Here is an 18,847-nt window from a genome sequence, read left to right on the forward strand (position 1 = left end):
TTTAGTTGTACATATGCTACACCATTAGAAAAAATAAATTTATAATAAATTGGTTGATTAAAAAAGATATAAGCATTACTACTATAAATTGGTAATTTGTACAATATTTGTTCTTTTTTTTTTTTTTTGAAATTTTAAATATAAGATATTAATTACATTTCGCCCCACCCATAAATTAGTCTTAAGTAACGATGTCTATGAAAAAATTATTTGCATCAAATTAGTTAAAGAAGTATAAAATTTAAGAATTCATTATAACAAATAATAATTACTAAATTGACATATTACTAACTTAATTAAGATTAATGGATGAATTTTAGTTTTGAAGTAGTCATAACATGACTAAAGCGAGCCAATCGAGCTGAATCGAGCCCGAGCTTTACCAAGCCGAGCTTTAACATAGTGGAGCTGAGCCGAGCCAAGCTCCGAGCCGGCCCGGCTTTGTGCCCAGGCCTAGCTACGAGTGAAAGGCTTTGAACAAGTTGTGCATTTGATATCGTATTACCGTAGCTCTAATACAAGTGTAGTATTTAACTGAAAATACTTGTTAGGAGACTTATGGGTTTCTTCTTAGTGAATGCGGATTTGCAACAACCACGACTTATGTCGTCAATGTTGGAAATTCTCACGAAGTGGGTGAATTCCCTTTGTCCACAGCCTAGACATCCTCTAGAAGATACAGACCATTTTTTTTTTTTTGTAAAACCTAGCCATTGTATTATGATGGAAAACTTATATTTCCAACATCTATAATGATGTATTTATACGTAATAGGTAGGATTTAGGAGAATGAAAATCCAATAAGTTAATAAGCATCCTTTATAGGTGAACTCAACAGCTATTTCCAACAATACATACAACTTTAAACTCTTTTCTTAACAGTGTGTGCGCCCACGTCGAGTATAAGCTTATGGGGAGTTTGAATCGTTCATTATTTATTCAACTGTCAACAACTTGAGTCTTGACGATGGTGCTACTTCTTGTTAAAGTAAACGTTAGAAGTTAACCATCAGCGAGTAGGAGATCAGTGACAAGTTAAGCACTTGCTTGTTTGGTTTGATAATTTAATTTGACTTATTCAGATAAGTGATTGTTAGGCAACTCCTAAAATGCAATACTAGTGACACAACGGCACTATCCTGTTAGTGAAATGCCAACAAGTTAAGATGGATCCAATCCAAAGGTGGATGTTTCTTTAATTAATTGTGAAACCCCGAAGGTCAATTGGCGCACGGTTCAAAATTCAGTGGATAATGGTTTATTCCTATATCCTTCTTCACTTAATATCAATCTTTTGTCAGTGTCAATGTTCGAACTCATAACGTGCACTCCTAACCCACATGCCATGTTGTGCTCCTACCAAGAGACCAAATTGGGCAAGCCCAAGGTGGAAAACGCCCAAGGTGGAAAACTTGTATCCTTCTTTTAGTTTTTTCTAATTTCAAATCAGATGAATATAGATTAATTCTTTTTATCAAATCAAGGAAAAGATGCAATTTGGGAAAAGAGAGAAAGCAATAGGACACTTGATGATAAAAAAAAATTGAGTGCACGTCACTGGCTATAATACTAATTTCAGCAATTAGAAACTCCTGCTCTGCAAGTAAACAAACACATGATATGGACTCCTCTTTAATAATGGTAAAGGCAAGAGTCCACAAGCAAAAACTCTTTAGTCCATTGACCACTACTTTAAGCGTTTACTTGCTTCAGTGCTAAAACACACATACTTTGCCTCACTCAAACTCCTTTAAACCACATACATTCATCTGTAAAACAATTATCTAGAAAGATCATATATTACGGTCCAGGAATGGAATTTCATATTTTTCCAATCTCTTGGAGCCAAGCTTATAGTCTTGATCTATATTACTAGGATCTTTCATTTACCTTAATGTGCCATGAGTGTAGATTCTTCGAGTAACACAAAATAGAAGAAATGAATGCATAGAATAGCCTTATATTAGTTGCATACTTGTAAACATATAGAATAGGCCATAACTAATTTTAACGCCTAATGCAACCATTGAGAGTGAAAGAACATTCAGCAATAGTCCATTCTGTTAAACTTGTTGGCTATGTTATCCTTCATTTTCTATATCTCAATCCTTTATACAACCATCAACATTTGTTCTCCTCGATTGATAATAGAAGCTGTCAAATTGTTTCTTTGTTCTATCATAGGAGAAGATTTACTATTAGAGTTATGGTATACCTTAATGCATCAGCAACACTAAAGTTATGGCTTGCCCAAAGTAATGCACATAATGTCAAGAAACAGTTGGTTTATCATTCCACAGTTTCCTTGAGTGCTATAACAAACATACATTGCTTCACTCAAACTCCTTCAAACAACATACATTCATTTGCACAACAATCATCTAGAAAAATCATATATTATGGTTCGGGAATTGAGTTTCAATATTTCCAATCTCTTGTAGCCAAGCTTATAGTCTTGATCTATATTAGTAGGATCCTTCATTTACCTTAACGTACCCTAGCCAAAGGGTGTGGGATGAGTATAGATTCTTCGAATAACACAAAATATAAGAAAAAAACTGCATAGCCTTATAGTAGATGCATACTTGTAAACATATAGCATAGGCCATGACTACTTTTAACCAGCTTAATACAACCATCGATAGTGAGAAACATTTAGCTATCGTCCATTCTGGTAAACTTTGTTGGCTATGTTACCCTCCATTTTCTATATCTCGATCAGTAATATAACCATCAACATTTGTTTTCCTCAATTGATCATAGAAGCTGTCAAATTGTTTACTGTTCTTTCATAGGAGAAGATTTACTACAAGAGTTATGGCATACCTTAATGCATTAGCAACACAAAACTTATGGCTTGCCCAAAGTAATACACAGAATGCACAAATGTCAAGAAACAGTGAAACAAAACAATAAGTATTCATCACAAATTGGTTTGCATTCTAACCTATTCAATAACACTCAAAAGTAAGACGCTGGAACAGACACCTGTGAACTATTATCTTAATTGCAGCTAAAGGAAGCAGCTCTTCCTATTTAACAGCTCAATATAAGAGAATAGTAAATCCAAGCAACTCCATTTATCTCCTCGACTAACCAATTTGAAATATCCACATTAGAAGTGTCAATGTGACCATTAATAAATAGTTCATTAGTATCCCACATCTTGACACATATCCGATGCATTTTCATCGCAGCTAAGATTAACTTAATTAAATAGAGAACCAGATGCCCTTGATGTAACATTTTCTAGATTTGAAGCTTGCACTTAACCTAAACATGTCTGTTTTTTTTCACCCTAAAATTTCCTTCTACTCCAATTTTTTTCCCTAGTTTTGAACTCCTTAATTGTCCACTACAATCTTGAGAAGTCAACCATAGACATAACACTACCAACTTTACATAACTTATTAAAAAATTTACCAATTTTAGCAGATCACAGCTAAAATAATATCAGAAGCTCCAATAAGATATACAACATTCAATAAAGATAAATTCACAATATAAGATATACCAAAGTATTTCACATTTATGCAAGTTTCAGCAAAATACAAATTTTCAAAGAAATGAATTACTCAGTTACTAACAGGAAGAACCTTCTTGACAATGTCATCACTAAGAGCAGCAATCTGAGAGTCAAGAGACTTAATAGTCTCTTCCTTTTGCTTATCCACACTAGCCAATGCTTCTTGCAACGCAGCCTCAACTTTCTTTCTCCCTTCACCAATCTTCTGTTCCACTTCCAACTATGTCTCTTTTTTCATCTTATTCAATGCTGCTGATATCTCTGCCCTTGCTGCCTTCATTATTGCTGCTGCTTGATCTTCAAGTTTCTTCACTTCAGATTAAGTGTCCTTCACACTGCTCAGTTTCTCCTTAATAGCACTATCTCTTTCATCCATGAATTTCCCTAATGGACTGAAGTAAATCTTGTCTAAAGCAAACATGAGTACAAGGAATTCAGTCATCATGATAGGGAGTGTCAAATTGAAGTCAAAGAGTGAAGCTTTTTCAATTTCTTCAACAAATGAAGGTGGTGCCATGGCAAAAGAAGTGGCAAGAATGACTGAAATGGACTTCAAATTTGATGGAGAGAAAGGGTTTGTGGGAATTTGGGGAGGGGTAGTTTTGCAATAGGGATTTATGGGAAGGAAAGTTTAGTTCTTGGTGATGAAGGAATAGTGGAAGAGGTGATTAGGGCTTTGGAGGAAGCCATGATCATGTTGGCCATGGCTAGTTTCTTGATTTTTTTTTATGCTATAGTATGAATACACTGGTTCTTTGATTTCTTTGGTTCAGTGAGAGAGAGGTTGTTGATATTTGATTTTTGTGGTGGAAGAAAGGAAGATCTCAGAAATGTTATCTCACTCCATGCCACACAGTCTTGATTGACACGGCTGAGATGGATTTCTTAATTCTCAGTTTCTTAGCAGAGGCAAGGGCGTGCAACTCACGTGTGCTCATTTAAAATAAAATAAATTTATAAAATAGGAAAATAATACTCCATCCGGTTTAAAAAAAGTGTCCACTTAGCCATTTGCGCACCCCTAAAGAAAATACTAACCCTTAGATAAACATAAATAATTTGACTAAACTGCCCCTAATTAAATAGGTATTGGATTTGGTACTTAACACTTAGTAAGGACAAATTTGAACAAGGTTAATTCTTTCTTGATTTAGTAAGTTAATACTTTTTTGGAATTAAAAAAATAAAGGCTAAGTGAACACTCTTTTTTGCGAGAGGGAGTAATTATATAGACCTGAATGAAAGGGGATGGATCCATCTTATATTTAGTGCTCCTATATGGAGCAACTTTCAATGGAGGCTTAATTAATTAATTTTTATGAAAATAGGAGAAATTATAGAATATACTTAAAAATGTGCTGATAAGATTCTAGACAGGAAACTCAAGAAATCAAATAAAATAAAGTGGAAATTAAAAGGATAGATTATAATTGGGGATGAGAGGATTAGATGATAGAAGCTAGACCCTTAGAGTAATGATTCTATGAACAAGATTGGGTATATGAAACCCAATCCCTTCCAATTAGAATTCAACCCTAGAACTAAACCATTTGAATTCAAAATAAGACTCAATTGATTCCACAAATGAGGTATCCTAGTATGAATTCAATGGAAATGCAATTCAATTAGCAACTAAGAAATCACACTTAGTAAGCAACCAAACTATATTAGATGACTAAACAATCTTGCAAACACTCAATTTTCATCAATATTCAATGTATGTATACTCTCCTTCCCACTCCTATTGGTCCTTGGATTGATATATCTATGGATTTCATATTGGGTCTTCCAAGAACCAAAAGGGGTCATGATAGCATCTTTGTTGTGGTAGATAGGTTCTCAAGAATGTCTCATTTCATATCATGATATAAATATGATGATGCATCTCATGCAGCTTCTATATTCGTGAATCATGTGCTTAAATTGCATGGAGTCCCCTACACTATTATTAGTGATAGGGATTCCAAGTTTCTTGGTCATTTTTGGAAGAGTCTTTGGGGTACACTTGGTACCAAGCTCATGTTCTCCACTTCTTACTACCCTCAAACGGATGGTAAAACTGAGGTAGTGAATAGGACTCTTGGGAGCATGCTTAGGTATATGATTAGAGGAAAACCCACTTCTTGGGAGGATCGTTTGCCTTTAATTGAGTTTGCTTATAATCGGTCCCTCCATCCCTCTATTGGCATGACCCCATTTGAGGTGTGTTATGGTTTTAACCCCTTGATTCCCTTAACCTTAACCCCTTTGTCTAGTGATGTTGTTGTGAGTTTATGATGAATTGAGAGTTGATATGAGTATCATAATTTGTTTGACTTACTAGTCTTAGTTGATGGAGTGTGATTCCATTGTGGGCTTTTGAACCCATTTTCCATTTATTTCATGAAGAATTGTTCATTTGTGGAGATCACTTGAATTTCTCTTGCCTTGATTTCAAATAATATAGGTTCTCTCTTAGGTTGAATTCAATTGGGAGGGTTTGGATTTCATATATCTAAGTTTACCTATAAATCCAATCCTAATTGGGTCTTATTTCTATCCTTCTATTCTCATCCCAATTTCTTCAATTCTCATCCCAATTTCTTGTTATTTTAGTTTTCGCGTATTTGTTGTTTGAATCTGTATCTTCCACAAGCCGGATCATTATCCTTTGGTATCAGAGCTTAGGCTAGAGTGTTGTTTCTACAATCCTCAATCCTAGGTTCTTCATAGTTGAACGGAAAAAAAATTCGAAAATTCCAAAAAAATCAAAAATTGTTCTTGTGATATTTATTGTTGGATTTGAAGGTATAATTGAGTTTGTTGATATCAAAAAACCCCTAAATCCAAAGTTTGAAGTTATTTGGTGAGTTTTGAAAAATCCACCATTGAAGGTTCATCCAAGCTTGAAGAACTCCAAATTGGGTTTAGTGATTAAGGGCAAATTGGAGCTAAATTGATAGTGGGCTTTGTTCTCTAAGTGAAGAGGAGCTTAGATCTGAAAATTGGAGCAAAAACAAGTTGATTTAGCCCTAGATTGCATTTGGGTGTTCTTGGTGTTCATAAGAACCTTCAAATATTCAAATTGGAGAAAAAGACCAAAAAAGAAGGTTTGATCCAAAAATGTTTCCAAGAATAAGTGGAAAGCTATTTGTCGGGCCAAAAAGGGTAAGTCCTAGGTCGTGTGGGCCCAAAAACGTCATTAGATCTAAGGAATTTAACCCAAACTTCAAGAAAAATGTGTGCAACACGAATTTACTAAAGAGAAGTACGCCTTCAAGTACGGGACGTACATTTTTGTACGCCACATACAATTGTCACGTACTTGGAAGCCAAAAATTGTGACATTCTATTTTTTGACAAACGAGATATGCCGTACAATTTTGTACGGGACGTATAATTTTGAAGACCAAGTCGTACAATTGGGCCTTGATCACATACATTTAGGGCGTACAACACACATACGGGACGTACTTTTCTAAGCTCAATCCGTACTTTTAAAGTACGGGATGTACAATCCAAGGTACTTGTGTTTTGATCTGAATTCGATTTCTTTCACCTCTAATTCACTTCTTTGATTCTCCTAACTAATTAGCAACTTGTAATCGATCTTACTTGTTGTTAACTAGTTCTTGAGTCCGTTAATTCGTTCGTGCTAATTCTTCTTAATTTTTTCCTTTTATTTCGTTGAAACATTATTGGCTTTTATCCGTTTGCTTTGAGTCATCCTTCATTCATTTGAACAAGAGTTCATTCTTCCACAAAGGATAAGAAACCGTGTGAATTTCAGAGGTCTAGTGATTCATCAACAACTTCGAAAGAGCACGGGAGTGTGGTAAGGATTGAGAGTTCAATACGAGTGACTTGAGGCTTTTATTACTGACGTCGTTTGCTAGTTTTGTACGTTATAATGTCTAATCAAGGAGATCGTACTCAAGAAGTGAAGGAACCGTCATACATGGACAGTTCATCGAACATGATCATTAGGCAATTGACGATATTGACCGTGAATGTGGGAGGGTTGAAGGAAAGGATAGAAAGTTTAGAGACGAAGGCGGTGCAAGTTGAGACCTCAAGTAGAATGGACACTCCCCATTCTCAAGTTGAAGGGGATTTAGGTAAGAACACGAAAACTACCCTGACTCTTACACCCAGGCAAGCACACGCCTTGTGCTATCCCCCTACTACATCTTCACCTACCCAAAAGGCTCTACAACACCAACCACCGGCCTTCCAAAACACCAACCGACAAACCTATCCCCAAGTATACCAAACAACCCAAAATGAGCCAACACCATAAAGAAATCCACAAAATATTCCACAAGCACGTACACAAAACAATCAACAAGATAATTTTCAAAACCAATACCAAAACTCATTGAATGAAGTGGAGTATAAGGAGATGCCACAAGAAAGGTGGTGGGATGAAACGCGTCAAGGAGGAGGACGCGGAGAGATGGCTAATCAGGGTAGAGGAAGACAAGGTGGCTTTGTAAGGTTCTAAGGCCATGAGGCTAGGTTCCAAGGTCATGAAGACCGAGAAAGATGGAAAGGCCATGAGGCGCGTGGGGATAATGATCGAAACTTGAATACCATCAAGGTAACACTTCCCAAGGCCAAGGGGGTAGTGATCCAGAAGAGTTCCTTGAATGGAAGTTGCAAAGTGAAAGGACATTCCTCACTAACAATGTGTCAGAGGCTTTGAAGACAAGGTATGCCCTCACCAAATTTGAGGGATATGCATCAACTTGGTGGGAGTCCAAGAAGCTAGAAAGAGCCCAACAACGTATCTTTGATCTTCCTACTTGGAATGACTTAATTGAGCTCATGGAGACGAGGTATTTGCCTTCTACATACTATCAAGAAGTCCTTAAGAAGGTGTATATGTTGAAACAAGGCTCCAATAGTGTTGAAGAGTACCTTAATGAATTTGAAAATTTTAGGATGAAGTCCAAAATATAAGAGCACTTGAACTATACTCTCATAAGATTTGTGGCTAACTTGAATCGAGAAATCTCCAAACCTATGAGGCTACAAACTTAAAGGAGTCTGGACGAAGCTTTTCATGATGTTTCCAAGGTTGAAGCGGATTTGAAAGAAGAGAGGGCATACAAGGCAAAGAACGCTACAACTTCAATATGAAGTAAAGGTAAAGAGAGAAATGGAAGAATTCCACTTGAGCTAAGCCCAAGTCCACCACTCAAACACCTCAAGCCAAGTTTGGCTACAAAGCCAAAAGAGGTTACAATGCTAAACCTAACTACCCTCATCCATCTACCGTTCAATGTTTCAAATACCAAGGTAGGGGACATATTGCAAGTGATTGTCCTAATAGAAGGAAGCTTGTGATCTTAGGAGGTGGGTACCAAACCAATGAGGAAAATGAGGGAAGGGTTGGTAGTGATGATGAGGAGAAAAAAAGTGAGCATGGGGGAGAATCCGAGAGTGATGTTGAAGAACGGATGGAGGAGAGGTTAAACTTTGCTATTGTATCTAGGATAGATATGGGGGCATTAGCTAGAGAAGAGAGTGACCAAAGGGAGAACCTATTTCATACTAGGTGTAAAATAATAGACAAGGTGTGCTCATTGATTATTGATGACAGGAGTTGTACCAATGCGGTAAGTCAATTCTTGGTTGAAGACATAAAACTCCCCACAAGAAAACATCCTAGTCCCTACAAACTCCAATGGTTCAATGAGTGTGGTGAAATGAGGGCAACCAAGCAAGCCATTATAAAGTTTAGCATTGGAAGGTATCAAGATGAGCTCTTGTGTGACGTGGTACCAATGCAAGCGTGTCACATTTTGCTTGGGAGACCTTGGAAATTTGATAGGGATGCTCAACATACTGTGAGATCCAACAAGTATACATTTGTACTTGGGGGTCGGAAATTTGTTCTTCCTCCATTAACCCCCTATCAAGTGAGTGAATATTATAGAATCATGAAGGAACTCCGAGAGAGGGTTCAATGAGAGAAAATGGAGAAGTGTGAGAAGGGAACATTGGTGGCTATTGGTGGAGAAGGGTCATCTCAAGATGGACCCAAGAGATGCATGTTGGCAAGGCCAAGCAATTATTTGAAAGTCATTGATGAGAGGCACTTCATGGTGTGACTTGTTAATAAAGATCTTCTTTTACATGCTAACCAAGCTATTAGCACTTTGCCTAGTATCATGTCTTCTCTTTTGCAGGAATATGATGATCTATTTCCGGAATAGATGCCCAAAGGATTGCCTCCATTGAGGGGTATTGAACATCAAATTGACTTTGTGCCGGGATCTCAAATTCCCAACAAACCGGCATATAGGAGCAATTCGGACAAAACAAAACAGTTGCAAAGGCAAGTGGAAGAGCTACTTGAGAATGGTCTAGCGAAGGAGAGTCTTAGTCCTTATGCCGCACCGGTGATTCTTGTTCCAAAGAAAGATGGCACTTGAAGGATGTGCATTGATTGTAGAGCCATCAACAAAATAATGGTAAAGTATTAACATCATATCCCTAGACTAGGTGATATGTTGGATGAGCTTTGTGGCTCAAGTGTCTTTTCGAAGGTTGACCTTAGAAGTGGCTATCACCAAATTCGAATGAACCCCGGTGATGAGTGAAAAACGGCCTTCAAAACCGATTTTGGCCTTTATGAGTGGCTTGTCATGCCATTCAGCCTAACTAATGCACCTAGCACAATTATTAGATTGATGAACCACGTCTTGAAGCCATTTATCAATAAATTTGTGGTTGTCTATTTTGATGATATTCTTGTGTATAGCAAAATAATTGAAGAGCATGTAGGCCATTTGAGGCAAGTATTTGATGTCTTGTTGCGTAAGAGGTTGTTTGCTAATCTTAAGAAATGCTCTTTTTGCATTGATAAAGTGGTTTTCTTAGGGTTTGTGGTGAGTGCAAATGGTGTGGAGGTTGATGAAGAAAAGGTGGAGTCTATTAGAACTTGGCCAACTCCTAAAAATGCAACCGATGTGAGGAGTTTCCACGAGTTGGAAAGTTTCTATAGAAGATTTGTGAAGGGATTTAGTACTATTGCTTCTCCTTTGACCGAATTGATAAAAAAGAATGTTCCTTTTGTTTGGGGAGATGAGCAAGAGAAAGCATTTCAAGAATTGAAGTCCATGTTGAGTTCGTCACCATTGTTGCTATTACTCAATTTTGAGAAAACTTTTAAAGTTGAGTGTGACGCTTCCGGGGTTGGCATAGGTGGGGTATTGATGCAAGAAGGCAAGCCTTGGGCCTACTTTAGTGAAAAGCTAAAAGGGGCTTCTTTGAACTATTCCAATTATGATAAAGAATTGTATGCACTTGTGAGGGTTTTAACCCATTGGCAACATTATTTGTGGCATAAGGAATTTGTAATTCGTTCGGACCATGAGTCTTTGAAGCATTTGAAAAGCCAATCCCAACTCAACAAGAGACATTCTAAATTGGTGGAACTTATTGAAGCATTTCCATATGTGATCCATTACAAGAAGGGTAAAGAAAATGTGGTTGCTGATGCATTATCTAGGAGGTATGTTTTGCTAAACACCATGACTTCTAGGATTATGGGCTTTGAAAGCCTTAAGGGAATTCTATTCTCAAGATCCTGATTTCAAAGAAAGTTTTTGTCACGCCCCGAACCTGGGCCTGGACGTAACACGGCACCCGGTGCCTGACTGCATGTGACCGAGCGAACCAATCGGTCGGGCCGAATCAACATGTGATATCAAAACATAACTAATTTATAAAATAAAACTAACACATGCCGATTAACTAAAAGCCTCACCGAAATATCATAATGCGGAAATACTTAGACAATCAACATATCCGAAAGTAGCCAACATGGCTAAACCAAACAATCGAACGACCGCCAACAAGGCTAACATAATAAATATCCGACCGTTCGAATCGTGTCTATGAAGCCTCTAAGAGTGCCGAATAATAGCCGTCTATAAACCGAATCGACCGGATAACTAACAACGCCCGAAGGAATTTGGGGGCTCACCAATACCGATACGTGCACTCCTAAATAGCTGAGTCGTCAACCTGTATATCGTTGCCTGCATCGCGAGATGCAGGCCCCCAAGCAATAAAAAGGGACATCAGCACATTTGAATTGTACTGGTATGTAAAGCAACTGAAGCAATAAAGTAATACATTGAAACTGAAACTGAAACTGATAACTGTAACTGCACTGTAATAGCAAGGAAGTAGAGATATGAATACCCTCGCTCCGTATCCGAATCATCCGTATTATCCGTGTTTGTATATGTGGGGCCTCGCCCAATAATAAACGCACGCTATGGCCTCGGCCTAAGTAGTGCGTTCAATGGCCTCGGCCATGTATACGTATACACAAGATCGCATCGTGCCCTCGGGCAAAATCACATATGTATAATTATGATTAATTTATAAGACCGAGACCATAACAACCATGAGCAATGCCGAATCGAAATAGACATACCGGACCGAAATCAAAACACCGACCGTTTACGAGCATACCGAATTTCTAGATCGAGACTCATGTGGTAACAATACATAAGTCTATAAAGATTACGTGTTGAGTTCATGATATTCAAATTGATAGCCATGAACGAATTCTGAACTGCAACCTTAGAAGATAACAGTTCTACAACATATCATAAAACTGGGCTAAATTGTATTCTGAGTCACATCACTTACAAGTATGAAGAATGAGGCGTAGGGAGAATCATGAACATTCCCTAACGTAGATAGTTAGCCTCACATACCTTAATTCCAGCCTTTGAGCGTAATACAATGTTCGTCAACCTTTTCAACTTTGATCTATATCAATACAAGTCAAAGGGATTCTATATTAGCAATAATATTCATGCTTTGGTCATCTAAGCATTTTATCAAACACTTAGTGGGCATGAAGCTCCATAATCTCCATTAATGGTGATTTCTTCACCCAATTCCCATTCTATTACTTCTAGGTGATTCTACAATCTCAATTAGGTGTAATCAACATCATTCTTCATCACCCACATGAATACAACAATCCCAAATCAACAAATCCAAAACTCTAGCATAATTCATATAATTTCCTTTATCAAACCCATTTGTTATTCTCCCAAGAATTCATCAATTCTCAACTATAAATGATTTGAGAGTAGGAATATTACCTTTTATGAGCATCCACCACGAAATCAACACCCCAAGTTTGATTTGTAGCTTAGAACGACGGCAAGAACTTGTACTACACTTTATCCTTCACGAGCCTTGGGATTCGGGGCCTTCAACTTGGTTGATTCTCTACTTTCTCTCTCTAATTCTCCTCTCTCTCCCTTTCTCTCTCTAAAATCTGAAAATATGGAGGAAATGGGGCTGCTAGGGTTAACATTTCCCTTAAATACCAAGGGGAAATGGGTTTGACCCAACTTGAAATCGGGTTGGGACCTTTCTGTCTTAAAACGTCCATATCTCCCTATCCCGATGTCACCTATGATCCCACGACCTATGGTTGGAAAGATATTTCAATTATATACAACTTTCGTTCTTTGAGTTTTCCCAAATTCCCAATTTATGATAGGGTTATGGCCTCCCGAAGTCAGGTGACCCGAAACGTATATACGGACCAAGATACGGTCACTGTTACGGTCCCGTAACACAAGGTACGGACCGTAACTTTGTACCGTACCTTGGTGAAAATTTCCAGTGAGCTTCTGGAAATTTTTGGGACGTTATGGCTCACTGTTACGGCCCGTAACACGAGTTACGGTCCGTAACGTCACCGTTACGCCAGGCAGAATTTCCAGCGAACATGCTTCAGTAAAATGGGCATAACTTTTTGCACAGATGTCCGTTTGACCCCCGTAAGATACCATTGGAAAGCTATTTCAAAGATCTACAATTTTCATCAAGGAAGTTTTCTCAAATTCCCAACGGATTTTCACGAAAATTTACTGGAAGGCAGACGTATCGAAAACTTAGCCGATTCTATAGGATTTCAAGTGCCTTACTCTTAGCCATATTGAGACGATCATATCTCCTTGCTCCGATCTCTGATTGGCTTGGTCCTTATATCGTTAGAAAGGTATTTCTACATACTACAGTCTCATTAAGGTTACTTTACCAAATTCCAAACCGATCAAGGAGTTATCGCTTGCCCGAAATAGGCCTATCAACCATTTTCGCAAAACGTTCAAACCTTCGGTGTTTCCACTAGAACTCTAATGATATGAGCGTAAAATCAGTTCCAAGATGCGGGGTGTTACAATATCTCCCCCTTGGGATCATTCGTCCTCGAATGATGGGTCATGGTTAAGAATATGGCTGGACATGGCTTAACTACATGAACGTGAAGAAACATGACATGAAACATGGAGACTGAACTAAGATTATTCATATCTCATAAATAACCCTCCGGATCTTCAATTACCTCACTGGACTTACTGACGATCTATGCATCTCCCCCTTAGACCAAGCCTAGCATCTTATACTTATAAATTCTTCTCTTTTGATGGGATCTAATTAACGTTCCTTATCCTCTGAAATTTTCTCGTACTGTACAAAACTGACTACTTTCATCTGAGCAATTTCTCATGGTGAAAAAAAAAAACTAAATTTATTTACATGAACCGGTTGCTATTGTATTCATAACTGGAATACTCCATCCTAATGGTTTGACTCTGCTAACATTGTAAATCTTAGGACAACCCCTATAGATACGCCTAGCTATAACTGATTCCCCAACCGGTGTGGGTACTTCGAAAAGGTTCATGCAACTTTTCAAATTCAATACCAAATTTCTTAGCAACATAAGGTAAGGTGGATCCTGGGTCAATAACGGCATATACTTCAACAGTGAAAACTGTGAGTGTACCTGTGACAACATCTGTACGAGCTTCTGTATCCTGACGGCCTGTCAATGCATACAAACGGTTTCGCCCACCGCTTGTGTTTCCGAACCTAGCTGCATTATTCCCCTGCTGGGCCTGATTATTTCGAGGGACTGCTGAATTCGTGGACTGGACTACATTACCCCCAGTATTCTGTCTTACGAATGGGCAATCCTTTAGATAGTGGCCCTGCTGACCGCACCCGAAACAACCATCCGCGCCCGAACGACATACCCCTGGGTGTTTTCTTCCACACTTGCTGCAAGGAGGATATGTAGTTGCTTCAAAATTTTGACTCTTCCGGCTAAAATTGGACCTCTGAAATGGGACACTAACTGTAGACTGAGCAGGTCCTGATGACCTATTCTTAAAGAATTGGCGGTTTCCTCCTTCCTGACTGAAATTTCCTGTAGACTTAGCCTTCTTACTAAATTCCCTATCTTCCTGCTTCTGCAGGGTTTCTTCTTCCTTCAGCCTAGTCTCGTTACCTTGGACGAATGCCAGTATCTTGGAAATAGTCATCTTGTCATTCTGAGCAGCTATATTGGCATCCCTGTGCAACTCGGGTTTAAGCCCAAGTACAAATCTTCTAACCACAGCTCTCATATCAGGAACCATGTGAGGAGCATGTCTGGACAATGACACAAACTTGAGGTAATAATCCTGAACAGTCATGTCCTTCTGCCTTAGATTCTCAAACTCTGTAGCCTTGGCTTCCCTGACCTCAATTGGCATGAAGTGCTCAATGAAAGCATCTGCAAATTCATCCCAAGTAGCAGAAGGTGCATCCTCCCCTCGGGACTGTTCCCATGACTCATACCAGATATGGGCCACATCTTGCAGCTGGAAAGCTCCGAGTTCTGCTGCCTCTGTATCCGTAGCATGCATCACACGAAATATTTTCTGGAGTCCATCAATGAAATTGTGGGCGTCTTCCTCCTTCTTTGACCCCCGTGAACACCGGCGGCTTCATCCGCAAAACTCTCGAGTCCTAGAACTATTTGACCCACTACTAGCACCTGAGCTGGGGGCTGATTCTTGTCGCTGTGCCTGGTTGGCAACGATCTGAGTAAGAAGCTGGATGGCTCCTCTCATATCCATGTCCGAAGTGTTAGGAGGTGTAGCTGTAGGAGTCGTGGGGACTGCTGTTTGAGTCGGAACAGTCTCTTCGTGAGCTGCTTCAGCGGCAGCTCTTTGACTGGTGGCTGTGTTCCTCTTGTTGTACTTTCTCTTATAAGGCATTTTCTGAAAATACGTACTCGCACGAATTAGAAGGAAATCCTAAGAGTAATGCTCTAACTGCACGATTTAAAGTATGAAAGAAGTGAGACAATCCTGAATGTCTTGGTGGTCAACTGTTTATATGTGTGGGGCCCTCACACATATAAAAGAGACCCCACTGGACACGGCTTCATAGACTCCCTAAGACACTTGAACCTAATGCTCTGATACCAAGCTTTGTCACGCCCCGAACCTGGGCCTGGACGTAACACGGCACCCGTGCTCGATCGTATGTGACCGAGCGAACCAATCGGCCGGCGTCGAATCAACATGTGATATCAAAACATAACTAATTTATAAAATAAAACTAACACATGCCGATTAACTAAAAGCCTCACCGAAATATCATAATGCGGAAATACTTAGACAATCTCGAACATATCCGAAAGTAGCCAACATGGCTAAACCAAACAATCGAACGATCGCCAACAAGGCTAACATAATAAATATCGATCGTTCGAACCGTGTCTATGAAGCCTCTAAGAGTGCTTGAATAATAAGCTGTCTATAAACCGAACCGACCGGATAACTAACAACGCCCGAAGGAATTTGGGCTCACCAATAGCCGATACGTGCACTCCTAAATAGCCGAGTCGTCAACCGTATATCGTTACTCGCATCGCGAGATGCAGCCCCAAGCTAAAAAAAGGGACATCAAGACATTTGAATTGTACCGGTATGTAAAGCAACCGAAGCAATAAAGTAATACATTGAAACCGAAACCGAAACCGATAATCAGAATCGCATCGTAATAGCAAGGAAGTAGAGATATGAATACTCGCTCTCGTATCTCGAATCATCCGTATTATCCGTGTTTGTATATGTGGGGCCCTCGGCCCAATAATAAATGCACGCTATGGCCTCGGCCTAGTAGTGCGTCACCAATGGCCTCGGCCATGTATACGTATACACAAGATCGTACCGTGCCCTCGGGCAAAATCACATATGTATAATTATGATTAATTTATAAGGACCGAGACCATAACAACCATGAGCAATGTCGAACCGAAATAGACATACTTTGGATCGAATCGAAAACACCGATCGTTTCGAGCATACCGAATTTCTAGCATCGAGACTCATGTGGTAACAATACATAAGTCTATAAAGATTACGTGTTGAGTTCATGATATTCAAATTGATAGCCATGAACGAATTCTCAGAATCGCAACCTTAGAAGATAACAGTTCTACAACATATCATAAAACCTGGGCTAAATTGTATTCGAGTCACATCACTTACAAGTATGAAGAATGAGGCGTAGGGAGAATCATGAACATTCCCTAACGTAGATAGTTAGCCTCACATACCTTAATTCCAGCCTTTGAGCGTAATACAATGTTCGTCAACCTTTTCAACTTTGATCTATATCAATACAAGTCAAAGGGATTCTATATTAGCAATAATATTCATGCTTTGGTCATCTAAGCATTTTATCAAACACTTAGTGGGCATGAAGCTCCATAATCTCCATTAATGGTGATTTCTTCACCCAATTCCCATTCTATTACTTCTAGGTGATTCTACAATCTCAATTAGGTGTAATCAACATCATTCTTCATCACCCACATGAATACAACAATCCCAAATCAACAAATCCAAAACTCTAGCATAATTCATATAATTTCCTTTATCAAACCCATTTGTTATTCTCCCAAGAATTCATCAATTCTCAACTATAAATGATTTGAGAGTAGGAATATTACCTTTTATGAGCATCCACCACGAAATCAACACCCCAAGTTTGATTTGTAGCTTAGAACGACGGCAAGAACTTGTACTACACTTTATCCTTCACGAGCCTTGGGATTCGGGGCCTTCAACTTGGTTGATTCTCTACTCTCTCTCTCTCTAATTCTCCTCTCTCTCCTTTTCTCTCTCTAAAATCTGAAAATATGGAGGAAATGGGGCTGCTAGGGTTAACATTTCCCTTAAATACCAAGGGGAAATGGGTTTGACCCAACTTGAAATCGGGTTGGGACCTTTCTGTCTTAAAACGTCCATATCTCCCTATCCCGATGTCACCTATGATCCCACGACCTATGGTTGGAAAGATATTTCAATTATCTACAACTTTCGTTCTTTGAGTTTTCCCAAATTCCCAATTTATGATAGGGTTATGGCCTCCGAAGTCAGGTGACCCGAAACGTATATACGGACCAAGATACGGTCACTGTTACGGTCCCGTAACACAAGGTACGGACCGTAACTTTGTACCGTACCTTGGTGAAAATTTCCAGTGAGCTTCTGGAAATTTTTGGGACGTTACGGTCCACTGTTACGGCCCGTAACACGAGTTACGGTCCGTAACGTCACCGTTACGCCAGGCAGAATTTCCAGCGAACATGCTTCAGTAAAATGGGCATAACTTTTTGCACAGATGTCCGTTTGACCCCCGTAAGATACCATTGGAAAGCTATTTCAAAGATCTACAATTTTCATCAAGGAAGTTTTCTCAAATTCCCAACGGATTTTCACGAAAATTTACTGGAAGGCAGACGTATCGAAAACTTAGCCGATTCTATAGGATTTCAAGTGCCTTACTCTTAGCCATATTGAGACGATCATATCTCCTTGCTCCGATCTCTCGATTGGCTTGGTCCTTATATCGTTAGAAAGGTATTTCTACATACTACAGTCTCATTAAGGTTACTTTACCAAATTCCAAACCGATCAAGGAGTTATCGCTGCCCGAAATAGGCCTATCAACCATTTTCGCAAAACGTTCAAACCTTCAGTGTTTCCACTAGAACTCTAATGATATGAGCGTAAACTCAGTTCCAAGATGCGGGGTGTTACAGTTTTAGTGAGTTGACTTAAGGGAAAAGGGTTGACCGGTTTCAACTTGTTGATGGGTTCTTGTTCGAGGATGGCAAGGTGTGTGTTCCTATAAGCTCTTGGAGAGAGTTGTTTGTAAAAAAAGTCCATAGTAGAGGTATGATGGGACACTTTGGAGTGGCCAAGACATTTGATATTGTACATAAATAATTCTATTGGCCCATGATAAGGCATAATGTGGAAAAGCTTTGTGGCAAATGCTTGGAGTGCAAATAAACCAAATCAAAGACTCGGCCTCAACGTATGTATGCTCCCCTTCCCGCTCCTATTGGTTCTTGGATTGATATTTCTATGGATTTCATAGTAGGTCTTCTAATAACCAAAAGGGGTCATGATATCATCTTTGTTGTGGTAGATAGGGTCTCAAAAA

At 39.0% G+C, this 18,847-nt stretch overlaps 1 pseudogene; it reads right to left on the reverse strand.

The window, feature by feature from the left end:
* Positions 1-3,461: 3,461 nt before the first annotated feature.
* LOC132043062 (ATP synthase subunit b', chloroplastic-like) lies at positions 3,462-4,390 on the reverse strand (annotated as a pseudogene).
* Positions 4,391-18,847: the final 14,457 nt, after the last annotated feature.

The sequence above is a fragment of the Lycium ferocissimum genome, unplaced genomic scaffold (assembly GCF_029784015.1).
Source record: "Lycium ferocissimum isolate CSIRO_LF1 unplaced genomic scaffold, AGI_CSIRO_Lferr_CH_V1 ctg2066, whole genome shotgun sequence".
NCBI classification, from domain to species: Eukaryota; Viridiplantae; Streptophyta; class Magnoliopsida; order Solanales; family Solanaceae; genus Lycium; species Lycium ferocissimum.